Here is a 24,621-nt window from a genome sequence, read left to right on the forward strand (position 1 = left end):
GATAGCTGCCAGGACAGCTGATGGTATGTGAAGTTCATGAGGCAGGTGGAGTTGTTTTGGCACTGGAAGAGCTGTGCTGCTGCTTCGGGCAGTTGCCATTCACCAGCACACTCCCTTCCCTAGGTGTCATATCCACTTTCACACATATGTGCTGCCAGAGCACTTGGTTTCCATGGCAGCAGGAAATGGCTTGGGCACTGAACTTGTCTTTCGCCATGTAGTTTTGAGCGCCTTGAGTGAGGAGCTCAATGTTCGTTTTGTGTGGGTGCTGAAGCTGCTTGATTCCATCCCACTGGGCTCAACGGGCATGGGACCGGAAGTGACCCAACAGGGTTTCCTAGATAGCTGCCAGGACAGCTGATGGTATGTGAAGTTCATGAGGCAGGTGGAGTTGTTTTGGCAGTGGAAGAGCTGTGTTGCTGCTTCGGGCAGTTGCCATTCACCAGCACACTCCCTTCCCTAGGTGTCATATCCACTTTCAGACATATGTGCTGCCAGAGCACTTGGTTTCCATGGCAGCGGGAAATGGCTTGGGCACTGAACTTGTCTTTGGCTGTGGAGTTTTGAGCGCCTTGAGTGAGGAGCTCCATGTTCGTTTTGTGTGGGTGCTGAAGCTGCTTGATTCCATCCCACTGAGCTCAATGGGCATGGGACAGGAAGTCACCAAACAGGGTTTCCTAGATAGCTGCCAGGACAGCTGATGGTATGTGAAGTTCATGAGGTAGGTGGAGTTGTTTTGGCACTGGAAGAGCTGTGTTGCTGCTTCGAGCAGTTGTCATTCACCAACACACTCCCTTCCCTAGGTGTCATATCCACTTTCATACATATTTGCTGCTAGAGCACTTGGTTTCCATGGCAGCGGGAAATGGCTTGGGCACTGAACTTGTCTTTCGCCATGTAGTTTTGAGTGCCTTGAGTGAGGAGCTCCATGTTAGATTTGTGTGGGTGCTGAAGCTGCTTGATTCCATCCCACTGGGCTCAATGGGCATGGGACCGGAAGTGACCCAACAGGGTTTCCTAGATAGCTGCCAGGACAGCTGATTTTATGTGAAGTTCATGAGGTAGGTGGAGTTGTTTTGGCAGTGGAAGAGCTGTGCTGCTGCTTCGGGCAGTTGCCATACACCAGCACACTCTCTTCCCTAGGTGTCATATCCACTTTCAGACATATGTGCTGCCAGAGCACTTGGTTTCCATGGCAGCGGGAAATGGCTGGGGCACTGAACTTGTCTTTGGCCGTGGAGTTTTTAGGGCCTTGAGTGAGGAGCTCCATGTTCGTTTTGTGTGGGTGCTGAAGCTGCTGGATTCCATCCCACTGGGCTCAATGGGCATGGGAGTAGAAGTGACCCAACAGGGTTTCCTAGATAGCTGCCAGGACAGCTGATGGTATGTGAAGTTCATGAGGTAGGTGGAGTTGTTTTGGCACTGGAAGAGCTGTGCTGCTGCTTCGGGCAGTTGCCATTCACCAGCACACTCACTTCCCTAGGTGTCATATCCACTTTCAGACATATGTGCTGCCAGAGCACTTGGTTTCCATGGCAGCGGGAAATGGCTTGGGCACTGAACTTGTCTTTGGCTGTGGAGTTTTGAGTGCCTTGAGTGAGGAGCTCCATGTTCGTTTTGTGTGGGTGCTGAAGCTGCTTGATTCCATCCCACTGAGCTCAATGGTCATGGGACACGAAGTCACCAAACAGGGTTTCCTAGATAACTGCCAGGACAGCTGATGGTATGTGAAGTTCATGAGGTAGGTGGAGTTGTTTTGGCAGTGGAAGAGCTGTTTTGCTGCTTCGGGCAGTTGCCATTCACCAGCACACTCCCTTCCCTAGGTGTCATATCCACTTTCAGACATATGTGCTGCCAGAGCACTTGGTTTCCATGGCAGCGGGAAATGGCTTGGGCACTGAACTTGTCTTTCGCCATGTAGTTTTGAGTGCCTTGAGTGAGGAGCTCCATGTTCGTTTTGTGTGGGTGCTGAAGCTGCTTGATTCCATCCCACTGGGCTCAATGGGCATGGGACCGGAAGTGACCCAACAGGGTTTCCTAGATAGCTGCCAGGACAGCTGATGGTATGTGAAGTTCATGAGGCAGGTGGAGTTGTTTTGGCAGTGGAAGAGCTGTGCTGCTGCTTCGGGCAGTTGCCATACACCAGCACACTCCCTTCCCTAGGTGTCATATCCACTTTCACACATATGTGCTGCCAGAGCACTTGGTTTCCATGGCAGCAGGAAATGGCTTGGGCACTGAACTTGTCTTTGGCTGTGGAGTTTTTTGTGCCTTGAGTGAGGAGCTCCATGTTCGTTTTGTGTGGGTGCTGAAGCTGCTTGATTGCATCCCACTGGGCTCAATGGGCATGGGACCGGAAATGACCCCACAGGGTTTCCTAGATAGCTGCCAGGACAGCTGATAGTATGTGAAGTTCATGAGGTAGGTGGAGTTGTTTTGGCAGTGGAAGAGCTGTGCTGCTGCTTCGGGCAGTTGCCATTCACCAGCACACTCCCTTCCCTAGGTGTCATATCCACTTTCAGACATATGTGCTGCCAGAGCACTTGGTTTCCATGGCAGCGGGAAATGGCTTGGGCACTGAACTTGTCTTTCGCCATGTAGTTTTGAGTGCCTTGAGTGAGGAGCTCCATGTTCGTTTTGTGTGGGTGCTCAAGCTGCTTGATTCCATCCCACTGGGCTCAATGGGCATGGGACCGGAAGTGACCCCACAGGGTTTCCTAGATAGCTGCCAGGACAGCTGATGGTATGTGAAGTTCATGAGGCAGGTGGAGTTGTTTTGGCAGTGGAAGAGCTGTGCTGCTGCTTCGGGCAGTTGCCATTCACCAGCACACTCCCTTCCCTAGGTGTCATATCCACTTTCAGACATATGTGCTGCCAGAGCACTTGGTTTCCATGGCAGCGGGAAATGGCTTGGGCACTGAACTTGTCTTTGGCTGTGGAGTTTTGAGCGCCTTGAGTGAGGAGCTCCATGTTCGTTTTGTGTGGGTGCTGAAGCTGCTTGATTCCATCCCACTGAGCTCAATGGGCATGGGACAGGAAGTCACCAAAAGGGTTTCCTAGATAGCTGCCAGGACAGCTGATGGTATGTGAAGTTCATGAGGTAGGTGGAGTTGTTTTGGCACTGGAAGAGCTGTGTTGCTGCTTCGAGCAGTTGTCATTCACCACCACACTCCCTTCCCTAGGTGTCATATCCACTTTCATACATATTTGCTGCTAGAGCACTTGGTTTCCATGGCAGCGGGAAATGGCTTGGGCACTGAACTTGTCTTTCGCCATGTAGTTTTGAGTGCCTTGAGTGAGGAGCTCCATGTTAGATTTGTGTGGGTGCTGAAGCTGCTTGATTCCATCCCACTGGGCTCAATGGGCATGGGACCGGAAGTGACCCAACAGGGTTTCCTAGATAGCTGCCAGGACAGCTGATGGTATGTGAAGTTCATGAGGCAGGTGGAGTTGTTTTGGCACTGGAAGAGCTGTGTTGCTGCTTCGGGCAGTTGCCATACACCAGCACACTCTCTTCCCTAGGTGTCATATCCACTTTCAGACATATGTGCTGCCAGAGCACTTGGTTTCCATGGCAGCGGGAAATGGCTTGGACACTGAACTTGTCTTTGGCCGTGGAGTTTTTAGGGCCTTGAGTGAGGAGCTCCATGTTCGTTTTGTGTGGGTGCTGAAGCTGCTGGATTCCATCCCACTGGGCTCAATGGGCATGGGAGTAGAAGTGACCCAACAGGGTTTCCTAGATAGCTGCCAGGACAGCTGATGGTATGTGAAGTTCATGAGGTAGGTGGAGTTTTTGGCACTGGAAGAGCTGTGCTGCTGCTTCGGGCAGTTGCCATTCACCAGCACACTCACTTCCCTAGGTGTCATATCCACTTTCAGACATATGTGCTGCCAGAGCACTTGGTTTCCATGGCAGCGGGAAATGGCTTGGGCACTGAACTTGTCTTTGGCTGTGGAGTTTTGAGCGCCTTGAGTGAGGAGCTCCATGTTCGTTTTGTGTGGGTGCTGAAGCTGCTTGATTCCATCCCACTGAGCTCAATGGGCATGGGACACGAAGTCACCAAACAGGGTTTCCTAGATAACTGCCAGGACAGCTGATGGTATGTGAAGTTCATGAGGTAGGTGGAGTTGTTTTGGCAGTGGAAGAGCTGTGCTGCTGCTTCGGGCAGTTGCCATTCACCAGCACACTCGCTTCCCTTGGTGTCATATCCACTTTCAGACATATGTGCTGCCAGAGCACTTGGTTTCCATGGCAGCGGGAAATGGCTTGGGCACTGAACTTGTCTTTCGCCGTGTAGTTTTGAGCGCCTTGAGTGAGGAGCTCCATGTTCGTTTTGTGTGGGTGCTGAAGCTGCTTGATTCCATCCCACTGAGCTCAATGGGCATGGGACAGGAAGTCACCAAACAGAGTTTCCTAGATAGCTGCCAGGACCGCTGATGGTATGTGAAGTTCATGAGGTAGGTGGAGTTGTTTTGGCACTGGAAGAGCTGTGCTGATGCTTCGGTCAGTTGCCATTCACCAGCACACTCCCTTCCCTAGGTGTCATATCCACTTTTAGACATATGTGCTGCCAGAGCACTTGGTTTCCATGGCAGCGGGAAATGGCTTGGGCACTGAACTTGTCTTTGGCCGTGGAGTTTTTAGGGCCTTGAGTGAGGAGCTCCATGTTCGTTTTGTGTGGGTGCTGAAGCTGCTTGATTCCATCCCACTGGGCTGAATTTGCATGGGACCGGAAGTGACCCAACAGGGTTTCCTAGATAGCTGCCAGGACAGCTGATGGTATGTGAAGTTCATGAGGCAGGTGGAGTTGTTTTGGCACTGGAAGAGCTGTGCTGCTGCTTCGGGCAGTTGCCATTCACCAGCACACTCCCTTCCCTAGGTGTCATATTAACTTTCAGACATATGTGCTGCCAGAGCACTTGGTTTCCATGGCAGCGGGAAATGGCTTGGGCACTGAACTTGTCTTTGGCCGTGGAGTTTTGAGCGCCTTGAGTGAGGAGCTCCATGTTAGATTTGTGTGGGTGCTGAAGCTGCTTGATTCCATCCCACTGGGCTCAATGGGCATGGGACCGGAAGTGACCCAACAGGGTTTCCAAGATAGCTGCCAGGACAGCTGATGGTATGTGAAGTTCATGAGGCAGGTGGAGTTGTTTTGGCACTGGAAGAGCTGTTTTGCTGCTTCGGGCAGTTGCCATTCACCAGCACACTCCCTTCCCTAGGTGTCATATCCACTTTCAGACATATGTGCTGCCAGAGCACTTGGTTTCCATTGCAGCGGGAAATGGCTTGGGCACTGAACTTGTCTTTGGCCGTGGAGTTTTTTGTGCCTTGAGTGAGGAGCTCCATGTTCGTTTTGTGTGGGTGCTGAAGCTGCTTGATTGCATCCCACTGGGCTCAATGGGCATGGGACCGGAATTGACCCCACAGGGTTTCCTAGATAGCTGCCAGGACAGCTGATGGTATGTGAAGTTCATGAGGTAGGTGGAGTTGTTTTGGCACTGGAAGAGCTGTGTTGCTGCTTCGAGCAGTTGTCATTCACCACCACACTCCCTTCCCTAGGTGTCATATCCACTTTCATACATATTTGCTGCTAGAGCACTTGGTTTCCATGGCAGCGGGAAATGGCTTGGGCACTGAACTTGTCTTTCGCCATGTAGTTTTGAGTGCCTTGAGTGAGGAGCTCCATGTTAGATTTGTGTGGGTGCTGAAGCTGCTTGATTCCATCCCACTGGGCTCAATGGGCATGGGACCGGAAGTGACCCAACAGGGTTTCCTAGATAGCTGCCAGGACAGCTGATGGTATGTGAAGTTCATGAGGCAGGTGGAGTTGTTTTGGCACTGGAAGAGCTGTGTTGCTGCTTCGGGCAGTTGCCATACACCAGCACACTCTCTTCCCTAGGTGTCATATCCACTTTCAGACATATGTGCTGCCAGAGCACTTGGTTTCCATGGCAGCGGGAAATGGCTTGGGCACTGAACTTGTCTTTGGCCGTGGAGTTTTTAGGGCCTTGAGTGAGGAGCTCCATGTTCGTTTTGTGTGGGTGCTGAAGCTGCTGGATTCCATCCCACTGGGCTCAATGGGCATGGGAGTAGAAGTGACCCAACAGGGTTTCCTAGATAGCTGCCAGGACAGCTGATGGTATGTGAAGTTCATGAGGTAGGTGGAGTTTTTGGCACTGGAAGAGCTGTGCTGCTGCTTCGGGCAGTTGCCATTCACCAGCACACTCACTTCCCTAGGTGTCATATCCACTTTCAGACATATGTGCTGCCAGAGCACTTGGTTTCCATGGCAGCGGGAAATGGCTTGGGCACTGAACTTGTCTTTGGCTGTGGAGTTTTGAGCGCCTTGAGTGAGGAGCTCCATGTTCGTTTTGTGTGGGTGCTGAAGCTGCTTGATTCCATCCCACTGAGCTCAATGGGCATGGGACACGAAGTCACCAAACAGGGTTTCCTAGATAACTGCCAGGACAGCTGATGGTATGTGAAGTTCATGAGGTAGGTGGAGTTGTTTTGGCAGTGGAAGAGCTGTGCTGCTGCTTCGGGCAGTTGCCATTCACCAGCACACTCGCTTCCCTTGGTGTCATATCCACTTTCAGACATATGTGCTGCCAGAGCACTTGGTTTCCATGGCAGCGGGAAATGGCTTGGGCACTGAACTTGTCTTTCGCCGTGTAGTTTTGAGCGCCTTGAGTGAGGAGCTCCATGTTCGTTTTGTGTGGGTGCTGAAGCTGCTTGATTCCATCCCACTGAGCTCAATGGGCATGGGACAGGAAGTCACCAAACAGAGTTTCCTAGATAGCTGCCAGGACCGCTGATGGTATGTGAAGTTCATGAGGTAGGTGGAGTTGTTTTGGCACTGGAAGAGCTGTGCTGATGCTTCGGTCAGTTGCCATTCACCAGCACACTCCCTTCCCTAGGTGTCATATCCACTTTTAGACATATGTGCTGCCAGAGCACTTGGTTTCCATGGCAGCGGGAAATGGCTTGGGCACTGAACTTGTCTTTGGCCGTGGAGTTTTTAGGGCCTTGAGTGAGGAGCTCCATGTTCGTTTTGTGTGGGTGCTGAAGCTGCTTGATTCCATCCCACTGGGCTGAATTTGCATGGGACCGGAAGTGACCCAACAGGGTTTCCTAGATAGCTGCCAGGACAGCTGATGGTATGTGAAGTTCATGAGGCAGGTGGAGTTGTTTTGGCACTGGAAGAGCTGTGCTGCTGCTTCGGGCAGTTGCCATTCACCAGCACACTCCCTTCCCTAGGTGTCATATTAACTTTCAGACATATGTGCTGCCAGAGCACTTGGTTTCCATGGCAGCGGGAAATGGCTTGGGCACTGAACTTGTCTTTGGCCGTGGAGTTTTGAGCGCCTTGAGTGAGGAGCTCCATGTTAGATTTGTGTGGGTGCTGAAGCTGCTTGATTCCATCCCACTGGGCTCAATGGGCATGGGACCGGAAGTGACCCAACAGGGTTTACAAGATAGCTGCCAGGACAGCTGATGGTATGTGAAGTTCATGAGGCAGGTGGAGTTGTTTTGGCACTGGAAGAGCTGTTTTGCTGCTTCGGGCAGTTGCCATTCACCAGCACACTCCCTTCCCTAGGTGTCATATCCACTTTCAGACATATGTGCTGCCATAGCACTTGGTTTCCATTGCAGCGGGAAATGGCTTGGGCACTGAACTTGTCTTTGGCCGTGGAGTTTTTTGTGCCTTGAGTGAGGAGCTCCATGTTCGTTTTGTGTGGGTGCTGAAGCTGCTTGATTGCATCCCACTGGGCTCAATGGGCATGGGACCGGAATTGACCCCACAGGGTTTCCTAGATAGCTGCCAGGACAGCTGATGGTATGTGAAGTTCATGAGGTAGGTGGAGTTGTTTTGGCACTGGAAGAGCTGTGCTGCTGCTTCGGGCAGTTGCCATTCACCAGCACACTCCCTTCCCTAGGTGTCATATCCACTTTCAGACATATGTGCTGCCAGAGCACTTGGTTTCCATGGCAGCGGGAAATGGCTTGGGCACTGAACTTGTCTTTGGCTGTGGAGTTTTGAGCGCCTTGAGTGAGGAGCTCCATGTTCGTTTTGTGTGGGTGCTGAAGCTGCTTGATTCCATCCCACTGAGCTCAATGGGCATGGGACACGAAGTCACCAAACAGGGTTTCCTAGATAACTGCCAGGACAGCTGATGGTATGTGAAGTTCATGAGGTAGGTGGAGTTGTTTTGGCAGTGGAAGAGCTGTGCTGCTGCTTCGGGCAGTTGCCATTCACCAGCACACTCGCTTCCCTTGGTGTCATATCCACTTTCAGACATATGTGCTGCCAGAGCACTTGGTTTCCATGGCAGCGGGAAATGGCTTGGGCACTGAACTTGTCTTTCGCCATGAAGTTTTGAGCGCCTTGAGTGAGGAGCTCCATGTTCGTTTTGTGTGGGTGCTGAAGCTGCTTGATTCCATCCCACTGAGCTCAATGGGCATGGGACAGGAAGTCACCAAACAGAGTTTCCTAGATAGCTGCCAGGACCGCTGATGGTATGTGAAGTTCATGAGGTAGGTGGAGTTGTTTTGGCACTGGAAGAGCTGTGCTGATGCTTCGGTCAGTTGCCATTCACCAGCACACTCCCTTCCCTAGGTGTCATATCCACTTTTAGACATATGTGCTGCCAGAGCACTTGGTTTCCATGGCAGCGGGAAATGGCTTGGGCACTGAACTTGTCTTTGGCCGTGGAGTTTTTAGGGCCTTGAGTGAGGAGCTCCATGTTCGTTTTGTGTGGGTGCTGAAGCTGCTTGATTCCATCCCACTGGGCTGAATTTGCATGGGACCGGAAGTGACCCAACAGGGTTTCCTAGATAGCTGCCAGGACAGCTGATGGTATGTGAAGTTCATGAGGCAGGTGGAGTTGTTTTGGCACTGGAAGAGCTGTGCTGCTGCTTCGGGCAGTTGCCATTCACCAGCACACTCCCTTCCCTAGGTGTCATATTAACTTTCAGACATATGTGCTGCCAGAGCACTTGGTTTCCATGGCAGCGGGAAATGGCTTGGGCACTGAACTTGTCTTTGGCCGTGGAGTTTTGAGCGCCTTGAGTGAGGAGCTCCATGTTAGATTTGTGTGGGTGCTGAAGCTGCTTGATTCCATCCCACTGGGCTCAATGGGCATGGGACCGGAAGTGACCCAACAGGGTTTCCAAGATAGCTGCCAGGACAGCTGATGGTATGTGAAGTTCATGAGGCAGGTGGAGTTGTTTTGGCACTGGAAGAGCTGTTTTGCTGCTTCGGGCAGTTGCCATTCACCAGCACACTCCCTTCCCTAGGTGTCATATCCACTTTCAGACATATGTGCTGCCAGAGCACTTGGTTTCCATTGCAGCGGGAAATGGCTTGGGCACTGAACTTGTCTTTGGCCGTGGAGTTTTTTGTGCCTTGAGTGAGGAGCTCCATGTTCGTTTTGTGTGGGTGCTGAAGCTGCTTGATTGCATCCCACTGGGCTCAATGGGCATGGGACCGGAATTGACCCCACAGGGTTTCCTAGATAGCTGCCAGGACAGCTGATGGTATGTGAAGTTCATGAGGTAGGTGGAGTTGTTTTGGCACTGGAAGAGCTGTGCTGCTGCTTCGGGCAGTTGCCATTCACCAGCACACTCCCTTCCCTAGGTGTCATATCCACTTTCAGACATATGTGCTGCCAGAGCACTTGGTTTCCATGGCAGCGGGAAATGGCTTGGGCACTGAACTTGTCTTTCGCCATGTAGTTTTGAGTGCCTTGAGTGAGGAGCTCCATGTTCGTTTTGTGTGGGTGCTGAAGCTGCTTGATTCCATCCCACTGGGCTCAATGGGCATGGGACCGGAAGTGACCCAACAGGGTTTCCTAGATAGCTGCCAGGACAGCTGATGGTATGTGAAGTTCATGAGGCAGGTGGAGTTGTTTTGGCACTGGAAGAGCTGTGCTGCTGCTTCGGACAGTTGCCATTCACCAGCACACTCCCTTCCCTAGGTGTCATATCCACTTTCAGACATATGTGCTGCCAGAGCACTTGGTTTCCATGGCAGCGGGAAATGGCTTGGGCACTGAACTTGTCTTTGGCCGTGGAGTTTTTTGTGCCTTGAGTGAGGAGCTCCATGTTCGTTTTGTGTGGGTGCTGAAGCTGCTTGATTGCATCCCACTGGGCTCAATGGGCATGGGACCGGAATTGACCCAACAGGGTTTCCTAGATAGCTGCCAGGACAGCTGATGGTATGTGAAGTTCATGAGGTAGGTGGAGTTGTTTTGGCAGTGGAAGAGCTGTGCTGCTGCTTCGGGCAGTTGCCATTCACCACCACACTCCCTTCCCTAGGTGTCATATCCACTTTCAGACATATGTGCTGCCAGAGCACTTGGTTTCCATGGCAGCGGGAAATGGCTTGGGCACTGAACTTGTCTTTCGCCATGTATTTTTGAGCGCCTTGAGTGAGGAGCTCCATGTTCGTTTTGTGTGGGTGCTCAAGCTGCTTGATTCCATCCCACTGGGCTCAATGGGCATGGGACCGGAAGTGACCCAACAGGGTTTCCTAGATAGCTGCCAGGACAGCTTATGGTATGTGAAGTTCATGAGGCAGGTGGAGTTGTTTTGGCACTGGAAGAGCTGTGCTGCTGCTTCGGTCAGTTGCCATTCACCAGCACACTCCCTTCCCTTGGTGTCATATCCACTTTCACACATATGTGCTGCCAGAGCACTTGGTTTCCATGGCAGCGGGAAATGGCTTGGGCACTGAACTTGTCTTTCGCCATGTAGTTTTGAGCGCCTTGAGTGAGGAGCTCCATGTTCGTTTTGTGTGGGTGCTCAAGCTGCTTGATTCCATCCCACTGGGCTCAATGGGCATGGGACCGGAAGTGACCCAACAGGGTTTCCTAGATAGCTGCCAGGACAGCTGATGGTATGTGAAGTTCATGAGGCAGGTGGAGTTGTTTTGGCACTGGAAGAGCTGTGCTGCTGCTTCGGGCAGTTGCCATTCACCAGCACACTCCCTTCCCTAGGTGTCATATCCACTTTCAGACATATGTGCTGCCAGAGCACTTGGTTTCCATGGCAGCGGGAAATGGCTTGGGCACTGAACTTGTCTTTCGCCATGTAGTTTTGAGCGCCTTGAGTGAGGAGCTCCATGTTCGTTTTGTGTGGGTGCTGAAGCTGCTTGATTCCATCCCACTGGGCTCAACGGGCATGGGACCGGAATTGACCCAACAGGGTTTCCTAGATAGCTGCCAGGACAGCTGATGGTATGTGAAGTTCATGAGGCAGGTGGAGTTGTTTTGGCAGTGGAAGAGCTGTGTTGCTGCTTCGGGCAGTTGCCATTCACCAGCACACTCCCTTCCCTAGGTGTCATATCCACTTTCAGACATATGTGCTGCCAGAGCACTTGGTTTCCATGGCAGCGGGAAATGGCTTGGGCACTGAACTTGTCTTTGGCTGTGGAGTTTTGAGCGCCTTGAGTGAGGAGCTCCATGTTCGTTTTGTGTGGGTGCTGAAGCTGCTTGATTCCATCCCACTGAGCTCAATGGGCATGGGACAGGAAGTCACCAAAAGGGTTTCCTAGATAGCTGCCAGGACAGCTGATGGTATGTGAAGTTCATGAGGTAGGTGGAGTTGTTTTGGCACTGGAAGAGCTGTGTTGCTGCTTCGAGCAGTTGTCATTCACCAACACACTCCCTTCCCTAGGTGTCATATCCACTTTCATACATATTTGCTGCTAGAGCACTTGGTTTCCATGGCAGCGGGAAATGTCTTGGGCACTGAACTTGTCTTTCGCCATGTAGTTTTGAGTGCCTTGAGTGAGGAGCTCCATGTTAGATTTGTGTGGGTGCTGAAGCTGCTTGATTCCATCCCACTGGGCTCAATGGGCATGGGACCGGAAGTGACCCAACAGGGTTTCCTAGATAGCTGCCAGGACAGCTGATGGTATGTGAAGTTCATGAGGCAGGTGGAGTTGTTTTGGCACTGGAAGAGCTGTGTTGCTGCTTCGGGCAGTTGCCATACACCAGCACACTCTCTTCCCTAGGTGTCATATCCACTTTCAGACATATGTGCTGCCAGAGCACGTGGTTTCCATGGCAGCGGGAAATGGCTTGGGCACTGAACTTGTCTTTGGCCGTGGAGTTTTTAGGGCCTTGAGTGAGGAGCTCCATGTTCGTTTTGTGTGGGTGCTGAAGCTGCTGGATTCCATCCCACTGGGCTCAATGGGCATGGGAGTAGAAGTGACCCAACAGGGTTTCCTAGATAGCTGCCAGGACAGCTGATGGTATGTGAAGTTCATGAGGTAGGTGGAGTTGTTTTGGCAGTGGAAGAGCTGTGCTGCTGCTTCGGGCAGTTGCCATTCACCAGCACACTCACTTCCCTAGGTGTCATATCCACTTTCAGACATATGTGCTGCCAGAGCACTTGGTTTCCATGGCAGCGGGAAATGGCTTGGGCACTGAACTTGTCTTTGGCTGTGGAGTTTTGAGCGCCTTGAGTGAGGAGCTCCATGTTCGTTTTGTGTGGGTGCTGAAGCTGCTTGATTCCATCCCACTGAGCTCAATGGGCATGGGACACGAAGTCACCAAACAGGGTTTCCTAGATAACTGCCAGGACAGCTGATGGTATGTGAAGTTCATGAGGTAGGTGGAGTTGTTTTGGCAGTGGAAGAGCTGTGCTGCTGCTTCGGGCAGTTGCCATTCACCAGCACACTCGCTTCCCTTGGTGTCATATCCACTTTCAGACATATGTGCTGCCAGAGCACTTGGTTTCCATGGCAGCGGGAAATGGCTTGGGCACTGAACTTGTCTTTGGCTGTGTAGCTTTGAGAGCCTTGAGTGAGGAGCTCCATGTTCGTTTTGTGTGGGTGCTGAAGCTGCTTGATTCCATCCCACTGGGCTCAATGGGCATGGGACCGGAAGTGACCCAACAGAGTTTCCTAGATAGCTGCCAAGACAGCTTATGGTATGTGAAGTTCATGAGGCAGGTGGAGTTGTTTTGGCAGTGGAAGAGCTGTGCTGCTGCTTCTGACAGTTGCCATTCACCAGCACACTCCCTTTCCTAGGTGTCATATCCACTTTCACACATATGTGCTGCCAGAGCACTTGGTTTCCATGGCAGCGGGAAATGGCTTGGGCACTGAACTTGTCTTTGGCTGTGGAGTTTTTAGGGCCTTGAGTGAGGAGCTCCATGTTCGTTTTCTGTGGGTGCTGAAGCTGCTTGATTCCATCCCACTGGGCTCAATGGGCATGGGACAGGAAGTGACCCAACAGGGTTTCCTAGATAGCTGCCAGGACAGCTGATGGTATGTGAAGTTCATGAGGTAGGTGGAGTTGTTTTGGCAGTGGAAGAGCTGTGCTGCTGCTTCGGGCAGTTGCCATTCACCAGCACACTCCCTTCCCTAGGTGTCATATCCACGTTCAGACATATGTGCTGCCAGAGCACTTGGTTTCCATGGCAGCGGGAAATGGCTTGGGCACTGAACTTGTCTTTCGCCATGAAGTTTTGAGCGCCTTGAGTGAGGAGCTCCATGTTCGTTTTGTGTGGGTGCTGAAGCTGCTTGATTCCATCCCACTGAGCTCAATGGGCATGGGACAGGAAGTCACCAAACAGGGTTTCCTAGATAGCTGCCAGGACCGCTGATGGTATGTGAAGTTCATGAGGTAGGTGGAGTTGTTTTGGCACAGGAAGAGCTGTGCTGATGCTTCGGTCAGTTGCCATTCACCAGCACACTCCCTTCCCTAGGTGTCATATCCACTTTTAGACATATGTGCTGCCAGAGCACATGGTTTTCATGGCAGCGGGAAATGGCTTGGGCACTGAACTTGTCTTTGGCTGTGGAGCTTTGAGCGCCTTGAGTCAGGAGCTCCATGTTCGTTTTGTGTGGGTGCTGAAGCTGCTTGATTCCATCCCACTGGGCTCAATGGGCATGGGACCGGAAGTGACCCAACAGGGTTTCCTAGATAGCTGCCAGGACAGCTGATGGTATGTGAAGTTCATGAGGCAGGTGGAGTTGTTTTGGCACTGGAAGAGCTGTGCTGCTGCTTCGGGCAGTTGCCATTCACCAGCACACTCGCTTCCCTTGGTGTCATATCCACTTTCAGACATATGTGCTGCCAGAGCACTTGGTTTCCATGGCAGCGGGAAATGGCTTGGGCACTGAACTTGTCTTTGGCTGTGGAGCTTTGAGCGCCTTGAGTCAGGAGCTCCATGTTCGTTTTGTGTGGGTGCTGAAGCTGCTTGATTCCATCCCACTGGGCTCAATGGGCATGGGACCGGAATTGACCCAACAGGGTTTCCTAGATAGCTGCCAGGACAGCTGATGGTATGTGAAGTTCATGAGGCAGGTGGAGTTGTTTTGGCATTGGAAGAGCTGTGCTGCTGCTTCTGACAGTTGCCATTCACCACCACACTCCCTTTCCTAGGTGTCATATCCACTTTCACACATATGTGCTGCCAGAGCACTTGGTTTCCATGGCAGCGGGAAATGGCTTGGGCACTGAACTTGTCTTTGGCTGTGGAGTTTTGAGCGCATTGAGTGAGGAGCTCCATGTTCGTTTTGTGTGGGTGCTGAAGCTGCTTGATTCCATCCCACTGGGCTGAATTTGCATGGGACCGGAAGTGACCCAACAGGGTTTCCTAGATAGCTGCCAGGACAGCTGATGGTATGTGAAGTTCATGAGGCAGGTGGAGTTGTTTTGGCACTGGAAGAGCTGTGCTGCTGCTTCGGGCAGTTGCCATTCACCAGCACACTCCCTTCCCTAGGTGTCATATTAACTTTCAGACATATGTGCTGCCAGAGCACTTGGTTTCCATGGCAGCGGGAAATGGCTTGGGCACTGAACTTGTCTTTGGCCGTGGAGTTTTGAGCGCCTTGAGTGAGGAGCTCCATGTTAGATTTGTGTGGGTGCTGAAGCTGCTTGATTCCATCCCACTGGGCTCAATGGGCATGGGACCGGAAGTGACCCAACAGGGTTTCCAAGATAGCTGCCAGGACAGCTGATGGTATGTGAAGTTCATGAGGCAGGTGGAGTTGTTTTGGCACTGGAAGAGCTGTTTTGCTGCTTCGGGCAGTTGCCATTCACCAGCACACTCCCTTCCCTAGGTGTCATATCCACTTTCAGACATATGTGCTGCCAGAGCACTTGGTTTCCATGGCAGCGGGAAATGGCTTGGGCACTGAACTTGTCTTTGGCCGTGGAGTTTTTTGTGCCTTGAGTGAGGAGCTCCATGTTCGTTTTGTGTGGGTGCTGAAGCTGCTTGATTGCATCCCACTGGGCTCAATGGGCATGGGACCGGAATTGACCCAACAGGGTTTCCTAGATAGCTGCCAGGACAGCTGATGGTATGTGAAGTTCATGAGGTAGGTGGAGTTGTTTTGGCACTGGAAGAGCTGTGCTGCTGCTTCGGGCAGTTGCCATTCACCAGCACACTCCCTTCCCTAGGTGTCATATCCACTTTCAGACATATGTGCTGCCAGAGCACTTGGTTTCCATGGCAGCGGGAAATGGCTTGGGCACTGAACTTGTCTTTCGCCATGTAGTTTTGAGTGCCTTGAGTGAGGAGCTCCATTTTCGTTTTGTGTGGGTGCTGAAGCTGCTTGATTGCATCCCACTGGGCTCAATGGGCATGGGACCGGAAGTGACCCCACAGGGTTTCCTACATAGCTGCCAGGACAGCTGATGGTATGTGAAGTTCATGAGGCAGGTGGAGTTGTTTTGGCACTGGAAGAGCTGTTTTGCTGGTTCGGACAGTTGCCATTCACCAGCACACTCCCTTCCCTAGGTGTCATATCCACTTTCAGACATATGTGCTGCCAGAGCACTTGGTTTCCATGGCAGCGGGAAATGGCTTGGGCACTGAACTTGTCTTTGGCCGTGGAGTTTTTTGTGCCTTGAGTGAGGAGCTCCATGTTCGTTTTGTGTGGGTGCTGAAGCTGCTTGATTGCATCCCACTTGGCTCAATTGGCATGGGACCGGAATTGACCCAACAGGGTTTCCTAGATAGCTGCCAGGACAGCTGATGGTATGTGAAGTTCATGAGGTAGGTGGAGTTGTTTTGGCAGTGGAAGAGCTGTGCTGCTGCTTCGGGCAGTTGCCATTCACCAGCACACTCCCTTCCTAGGTGTCATATCCACTTTCAGACATATGTGCTGCCAGAGCACTTGGTTTCCATGGCAGCGGGAAATGGCTTGGGCACTGAACTTGTCTTTCGCCATGTAGTTTTGAGCGCCTTGAGTGAGGAGCTCCATGTTCGTTTTGTGTGGGTGCTCAAGCTGCTTGATTCCATCCCACTGGGCTCAATGGGCATGGGACCGGAAGTGACCCAACAGGGTTTCCTAGATAGCTGCCAGGACAGCTGATGGTATGTGAAGTTCATGAGGCAGGTGGAGTTGTTTTGGCACTGGAAGAGCTGTGCTGCTGCTTCGGGCAGTTGCCATTCACCAGCACACTCGCTTCCCTTGGTGTCATATCCACTTTCAGACATATGTGCTGCCAGAGCACTTGGTTTCCATGGCAGCGGGAAATGGCTTGGGCACTGAACTTGTCTTTCGCCATGTAGTTTTGAGCGCCTTGAGTGAGGAGCTCCATGTTCGTTTTGTGTGGGTGCTGAAGCTGCTTGATTCCATCCCACTGGGCTCAATGGGCATGGGACCGGAAGTGACCCAACAAGGTTTCCTAGATAGCTGCCAGGACAGCTGATGGTATGTGAAGTTCATGAGGCAGGTGGAGTTGTTTTGGCACTGGAAGAGCTGTGCTGCTGCTTCGGGCAGTTGCCATTCACCAGCACACTCCCTTCCCTAGGTGTCATATCCACTTTCAGACATATGTGCTGCCAGAGCACTTGGTTTCCATGGCAGCGGGAAATGGCTTTGGAACTGAACTTGTCTTTGGCTGTGGAGTTTTGAGCGCATTGAGTGAGGAGCTCCATGTTCGTTTTGTGTGGGTGCTCAAGCTGCTTGATTCCATCCCACTGGGCTCAATGGGCATGGGACCGGAAGTGACCCAACAGGGTTTCCTAGATAGCTGCCAGGACAGCTGATGGTATGTGAAGTTCATGAGGCAGGTGGAGTTGTTTTTGCACTGGAAGAGCTGTGCTGCTGCTTCGGTCAGTTGCCATTCACCAGCACACTCCCTTCCCTAGGTGTCATATCCACTTTCAGACATATGTGCTGCCAGAGCACTTGGTTTCCATGGCAGCGGGAAATGGCTTCGGCACTGAACTTGTCTTTGGCTGTGGAGTTTTGAGCGCCTTGAGTGAGGAGCTCCATATTCGTTTTGTGTGGGTGCTGAAGCTGCTTGATTCCATCCCACTGGGCTCAATGGGCATGGGACCGGAAGTGACCCAACAGGGTTTCCTAGATAGCTGCCATTACAGCTGATGGTATTTGAAGTTCATGAGGTAGGTGGAGTTGTTTTGGCACTGGAAGAGCTGTGCTGCTGCTTCGGGCAGTTGCCATTCACCAGCACACTCCCTTCCCTAGGTGTCATATCCACTTTCAGACATATGTGCTGCCAGAGCACTTGGTTTCCATGGCAGCGGGAAATGGCTTCGGCACTGAACTTGTCTTTGGCTGTGGAGTTTTGAGCGCCTTGAGTGAGGAGCTCCATGTTCGTTTTGTGTGGGTGCTCAAGCTGCTTGATTCCATCCCACTGGGCTCAATGGGCATGGGACCAGAAGTGACCCAACAGGGTTTCCTAGATAGCTGCCAGGACAGCTGATGGTATGTGAAGTTCATGAGGCAGGTGGAGTTGTTTTGGCAGTGGAAGAGCTGTGCTGCTGCTTCGGGCAGTTGCCATTCACCAGCACACTCCCTTCCCTGGGTGTCATATCCACTTTCAGACATATGTGCTGCCAGAGCACTTGGTTTCCATGGCAGCGGGAAATGGCTTGGGCACTGAACTAGTCTTTGGCTGTGGAGTTTCTAGCGCCTTGAGTGAGGAGCTCCATGTTCGTTTTGTGTGGGTGCTGAAGCTGCTTGATTCCATCCCACTGAGCTCAATGGGCATGGGACCGGAAGTGACCCAACAGGGTTTCCTAGATAGCTGCCAGGACAGCTGATGGTATGTGAAGTTCATGAGGTAGGTGGAGTTGTTTTGGCAGTGGAAGAGCTGTGCTGCTGCTTCGGGCAGTTGCCATTCACCAACACACTCCCTTCCCTAGGTGTCATATCCACTTTCAGACATATGTGCTGCCAGAGCACTTGGTTTCCATGGCAGCGGGAAATGGCTTGGGCACTGAACTTGTCTTTGGCCATGTAGTTTTGAGCGCCTTGAGTGAGGAGCTCCATGTTCGTTTTGTGTGGGTGCTGAAGCTGCTTGATTCCATCCCACTGGGCTCAATGGGCATGGGACCGGAAGTGACCCAACAGGATTTCCTAGATAGCTGCCATTACAGCTGATGGTATGTGAAATTCATGAGGCAGGTGGAGTTGTTTTGGCACTGGAAGAGCTGTGTTGCTGCTTCGGGAGTTGCCATTCACCAGCACACTCCCTTCCCTAGGTGTCATATCCACTTTCAGACATATGTGCTGCCAGAGCACTTGGTTTCCATGGCAGCGGGAAATGGCTTGGGCACTGAACTTGTCTTTGGCCGTGGAGTTTTTTGTGCCTTGAGTGAGGAGCTCCATGTTCGTTTTGTGTGGGTGCTGAAGCTGCTTGATTCCATCCCACTGGGCTCAATGGGCATGGGACCGGAAGTGACCCAACAGGGTTTCCTAGATAGCTGCCAGGACAGCTGATGGTATGTGAAGTTCATGAGGCAGGTGTAGTTCTTTTGGCAGTGGAAGAGCTGTGCTGATGCTTCGGTCAGTTGCCATTCACCAGCACACTCCCTTCCCTAGGTGTCATATCCACTTTCAGACATATGTGCTGCCAGAGCACTTGGTTTCCATGGCAGCGGGAAATGGCTTGGGCACTGAACTTGTCTTTGGCCATGTAGTTTTGAGCGCCTTGAGTGAGGAGCTCCATGTTCGTTTTGTGTGGGTGCTGAAGCTGCTTGATTCCATCCCTCTGGGCTCAATGGGCATGGGACCAGAAGTGACCCAACAGGGTTTCCTAGATAGCTGCCAGGACAGCTGATGGTATGTGAAGTTCATGAGGAAGGTGGAGTTGTTTTGGCAGTGGAAGAGCTGTGTTGCTGCTTCGGGCAGTTGCCATTCACCAGCACACTCCCTTCCCTAGGTGTCATATCCACTTTCAGACATATGTGCTGCCAGAGCACTTGGTTTCCATGGCAGCGGGAAATGGCTTGGGCACTGAACTTGTCTTTGGCTGTGGAGTTTTTAGGGCCTTGATTGAGGAGCTCCATGTTCGTTTTGTGTGGGTGCTCAAGCTGCTTGATTCCATCCCACTGGGCTCAATGGGCATGGGACCGGAAGTGACCCAACAGGGTTTCCTAGATAGCTGCCAGGACAGCTGATGGTATGTGAAGTTCATGAGGCAGGTGGAGTTGTTTTGGCAGTGGAAGAGCTGTGCTGCTGCTTCGGGCAGTTGCCATTCACCAGCACACTCCCTTCCCTAGGTGTCATATCCACTTTCAGACATATGTGCTGCCAGAGCACTTGGTTTCCATGTCAGCGAGAAATGGCTTGTGCACTGAACTTGTCTTTGGCTGTGAAGTTTTGAGCGCCTTGAGTGAGGAGCTCCATGTTCGATTTGTGTGGGTGCTGAAGCTGCTTGATTCCATCCCACTGGGCTCAATGGGCAGGGGACCGGAAGTGACCCAACAGGGTTTCCTAGATAGCTGCCAGGACAGCTGATGGTATGTGAAGTTCATGAGGCAGGTGGAGTTGTTTTGGCACTGGAAGAGCTATGCTGCTTCTTCGACAGTTGCCATTCAGCAGCACACTCCCTTCCCTAGGTGTCATATCCACTTTCAGACATATGTGCTGCCAGAGCACTTGGTTTCCATGGCAGCGGGAAATGGCTTAGGCACTGAACTTGTCTTTGGCTGTGGAGTTTTGAGCGCCTTGAGTGAGGAGCTCCATGTTCGTTTTGTGTGGGTGCTGAAGCTGCTTGATTCCATCCCACTGGGCTCAATGAACATGGGACCGGAAGTGACCCCACAGGGTTTCCTAGATAGCTGCCAGGACAGCTGATGGTACGTGAAGTTCATGAGGTAGGTGGAGTTGTTTTGGCACTGGAAGTGCTGTGCTGCTGCTTCGGGCAGTTGCCATTCAGCAGCACACTCCCTTCCCTAGGTGTCATATCCACTTTCAGACATATGTGCTGCCAGAGCACTTGGTTTCCATGGCAGCGGGAAATGGCTTAGGCACTAAACTTGTCTTTGGCTGTGGAGCTTTGAGCGCCTTGAGTGAGGAGCTCCATGTTAGTTTTGTGTGGGTGCTCAAGCTGCATGATTCCATCCCATTGGGCTCAATGGGCATGGGACCGGAAGTGACCCAACAGGGTTTCCTAGATAGCTGCCAGGACAGCTGATGGTATGTGAAGTTCATGAGGCAGGTGGAGTTGTTTTGGCACTGGAAGAGCTGTGCTGCTGCTTCGGGCAGTTGCCATTCACCAGCACACTCCCTTCCCTAGGTGTCATATCCACTTTCAGACATATGTGCTGCCAGAGCACTTGTTTTCCATGGCAGCGGGAAATGGCTTGGGCACTGAACTTGTCTTTGGCTGTGGAGTTTTGAGCGCCTTGAGTGAGGAGCTCCATGTTCATTTTGTGTGGGTGCTCAAGCTGCTTGATTCCATCCCACTGGGCTCAATGGGCATGGGACCGGAAGTGACCCAACAGGGTTTCCTAGATAGCTGCCAGGACAGCTGATGGTATGTGAAGTTCATGAGGCAGGTGGAGTTGTTTTGGCACTGGAAGAGCTGTGCTGCTGCTTCTGACAGTTGCCATTCACCAGCACACTCCCTTCCCTAGGTGTCATATCCACTTTCAGACATATGTGCTGCCAGAGCACTTGGTTTCCATGGCAGCGGGAAATGGCTTGGGCACTGAACTTGTCTTTGGCCATGTAGTTTTGAGCGCCTTGAGTGAGGAGCTCCATGTTCGTTTTGTGTGGGTGCTCAAGCTGCTTGATTCCATCCCACTGGGCTCAATGGGCATGGGACCGGAAGTGACCCAACAGGTTTTCCTAGATATCTGCCAGGACAGCTGATGGTATGTGAAGTTCATGAGGTAGGCGGAGTTGTTTTGGCACTGGAAGAGCTGTGCTGCTGCTTCGAGCAGTTGCCATTCACCAGCACACTCCCTTCCCTAGGTGTCATATCCACTTTCAGACATATGTGCTGCCAGAGCACTTGGTTTCCATGGCAGCGAGAAATGGCTTGTGCACTGAACTTGTCTTTGGCTGTGAAGTTTTGAGCGCCTTGAGTGAGGAGCTCCATGTTCGATTTGTGTGGGTGCTGAAGCTGCTTGATTCCATCCCACTGGGCTCAATGGGCAGGGGACCGGAAGTGACCCCACAGGGTTTCCTAGATAGCTGCCAGGACAGCTGATGGTATGTGAAGTTCATGAGGCAGGTGGAGTTGTTTTGGTACTGGAAGAGCTATGCTGCTTCTTCGACAGTTGCCATTCAGCAGCACACTCCCTTCCCTAGGTGTCATATCCACTTTCAGACATATGTGCTGCCAGAGCACTTGGTTTTCATGGCAGCGGGAAATGGCTTAGGCACTGAACTTGTCTTTGGCTGTGGAGTTTTGAGCGCCTTGAGTGAGGAGCTCCATGTTCGTTTTGTGTGGGTGCTGAAGCTGCTTGATTCCATCCCACTGGGCTCAATGAGCATGGGACCGGAAGTGACCCCACAGGGTTTCCTAGATAGCTGCCAGGACAGCTGATGGTACGTGAAGTTCATGAGGTAGGTGGAGTTGTTTTGGCACTGGAAGTGCTGTGCTGCTGCTTCGGGCAGTTGCCATTCAGCAGCACACTCCCTTCCCTAGGTGTCATATCCACTTTCAGACATATGTGCTGCCAGAGCACTTGGTTTCCATGGCAGCGGGAAATGGCTTGGGCACTGAACTTGTCTTTGGCTGTGGAGTTTTGAGCGCCTTGAGTGAGGAGCTCCATGTTCATTTTGTGTGGGTGCTCAAGCTGCTTGATTCCATCCCACTGGGCTCAATGGGCATGGGACCGGAAGTGACCCAACAGGGTTTCCTAGATAGCTGCCAGGACAGCTGATGGTATGTGAAGTTCATGAGGCAGGTGGAGTTGTTTTGGCACTGGAATAGCTGTGCTGCTGCTTCTGACAGTTGCCATTCACCAGCACACTCCCTTCCCTAGGTGTCATATCCACTTTCAGACATATGTGCTGCCAGAGCACTTGGTTTCCATGGCAGCGGGAAATGGCTTGGGCACTGAACTTGTCTTTGGCTGTGGAGCTTTGAGCGCCTTGAGTGAGGAGCTCCATGTTCGTTTTGTGTGGGTGCTGAAGCTGCTTGATTCCATCCCACTGGGCTCAATGGGCATGGGACCGGAAGTGACCCAACAGGGTTTCCTAGATAGCTGCCAGGACAGCTGATGGTATGTGAAGTTCATGAGGTAGGTGGAGTTGTTTTGGCAGTGGAAGAGCTGTGCTGCTGCTTCGGGCAGTTGCCATTCACCAACACACTCCCTTCCCTAGGTGTCATATCCACTTTCAGACATATGTGCTGCCAGAGCACTTGGTTTCCATGGCAGCGGGAAATGGCTTGGGCACTGAACTTGTCTTTGGCCATGTAGTTTTGAGCGCCTTGAGTGAGGAGCTCCATGTTCGTTTTGTGTGGGTGCTCAAGCTGCTTGATTCCATCCCACTGGGCTCAATGGGCATGGGACCGGAAGTGACCCAACAGTATTTCCCAGATAGCTGCCATTACAGCTGATGGTATGTGAAATTCATGAGGCAGGTGGAGTTGTTTTGGCACTGGAAGAGCTGTGTTGCTGCTTCGGGAGTTGCCATTCACCAGCACACTCCCTTCCCTAGGTGTCATATCCACTTTCAGACATATGTGCTGCCAGAGCACTTGGTTTCCATGGCAGCGGGAAATGGCTTGGGCACTGAACTTGTCTTTGGCCGTGGAGTTTTTTGTGCCTTGAGTGAGGAGCTCCATGTTCGTTTTGTGTGGGTGCTGAAGCTGCTTGATTCCATCCCACTGGGCTCAATGGGCATGGGACCGGAAGTGACCCAACAGGCTTTCCTAGATAGCTGCCAGGACAGCTGATGGTATGTGAAGTTCATGAGGCAGGTGTAGTTCTTTTGGCAGTGGAAGAGCTGTGCTGATGCTTCGGTCAGTTGCCATTCACCAGCACACTCCCTTCCCTAGGTGTCATATCCACTTTCAGACATATGTGCTGCCAGAGCACTTGGTTTCCATGGCAGCGGGAAATGGCTTGGGCACTGAACTTGTCTTTGGCTGTGGAGCTTTGAGCGCCTTGAGTGAGGAGCTCCATGTTAGTTTTGTGTGGGTGCTCAAGATGCATGATTCCATCCCACTGGGCTCAAAGGGCATGGGACCAGAAGTGACCCAACAGGGTTTCCTAGATAGCTGCCAGGACAGCTGATGGTATGTGAAGTTCATGAGGAAGGTGGAGTTGTTTTGGCAGTGGAAGAGCTGTGTTGCTGCTTCGGGCAGTTGCCATTCACCAGCACACTCCCTTCCCTAGGTGTCATATCCACTTTCAGACATATGTGCTGCCAGAGCACTTGGTTTTCATGGCAGCGGTAAATGGCTTAGGCACTGAACTTGTCTTTGGCTGTGGAGTTTTGAGCGCCTTGAGTGAGGAGCTCCATGTTCGTTTTGTGTGGGTGCTGAAGCTGCTTGATTCCATCCCACTGGGCTCAATGAGCATGGGACCGGAAGTGACCCCACAGGGTTTCCTAGATAGCTGCCAGGACAGCTGATGGTATGTGAAGTTCATGAGGTAGGTGGAGTTGTTTTGGCACTGGAAGTGCTGTGCTGCTGCTTCGGGCAGTTGCCATTCAGCAGCACACTCCCTTCCCTAGGTGTCATATCCACTTTCAGACATATGTGCTGCCAGAGCACTTGGTTTCCATGGCAGCGGGAAATGGCTTGGGCACTGAACTTGTCTTTGGCTGTGGAGTTTTGAGCGCCTTGAGTGAGGAGCTCCATGTTCATTTTGTGTGGGTGCTCAAGCTGCTTGATTCCATCCCACTGGGCTCAATGGGCATGGGACCGGAAGTGACCCAACAGGGTTTCCTAGATAGCTGCCAGGACAGCTGATGGTATGTGAAGTTCATGAGGCAGGTGGAGTTGTTTTGGCACTGGAAGAGCTGTGCTGCTGATTCGGGCAGTTGCCATTCACCAGCACACTCCCTTCCCTAGGTGTCATATCCACTTTCAGACATATGTGCTGCCAGAGCACTTGGTTTCCATGGCAGCGGGAAATGGCTTGGGCACTGAACTTGTCTTTTGCTGTGGAGCTTTGAGCACCTTGAGTGAGGAGCTACATGTTAGTTTTGTGTGAGTGCTGAAGCTGCTTGATTCCATCCCACTGGGCCCAAAGGGCATGGGACCGGAAGTGACCCAACAGGGTTTCCTAGATAGCTGCCAGGACAGCTGATGGTATGTGAAGTTCATGAGGTAGGTGGAGTTGTTTTTTGCAGTGGAAGAGCTGTGCTGCTGCTTCGGGCAGTTGCCATTCACCAGCACACTCCCTTCCCTAGGTGTCATATCCACTTTCAGACATATGTG

This window comes from Ochotona princeps, chromosome 1 (assembly GCF_030435755.1).
Source record: "Ochotona princeps isolate mOchPri1 chromosome 1, mOchPri1.hap1, whole genome shotgun sequence".
Classification (NCBI taxonomy): Eukaryota; Metazoa; Chordata; class Mammalia; order Lagomorpha; family Ochotonidae; genus Ochotona; species Ochotona princeps.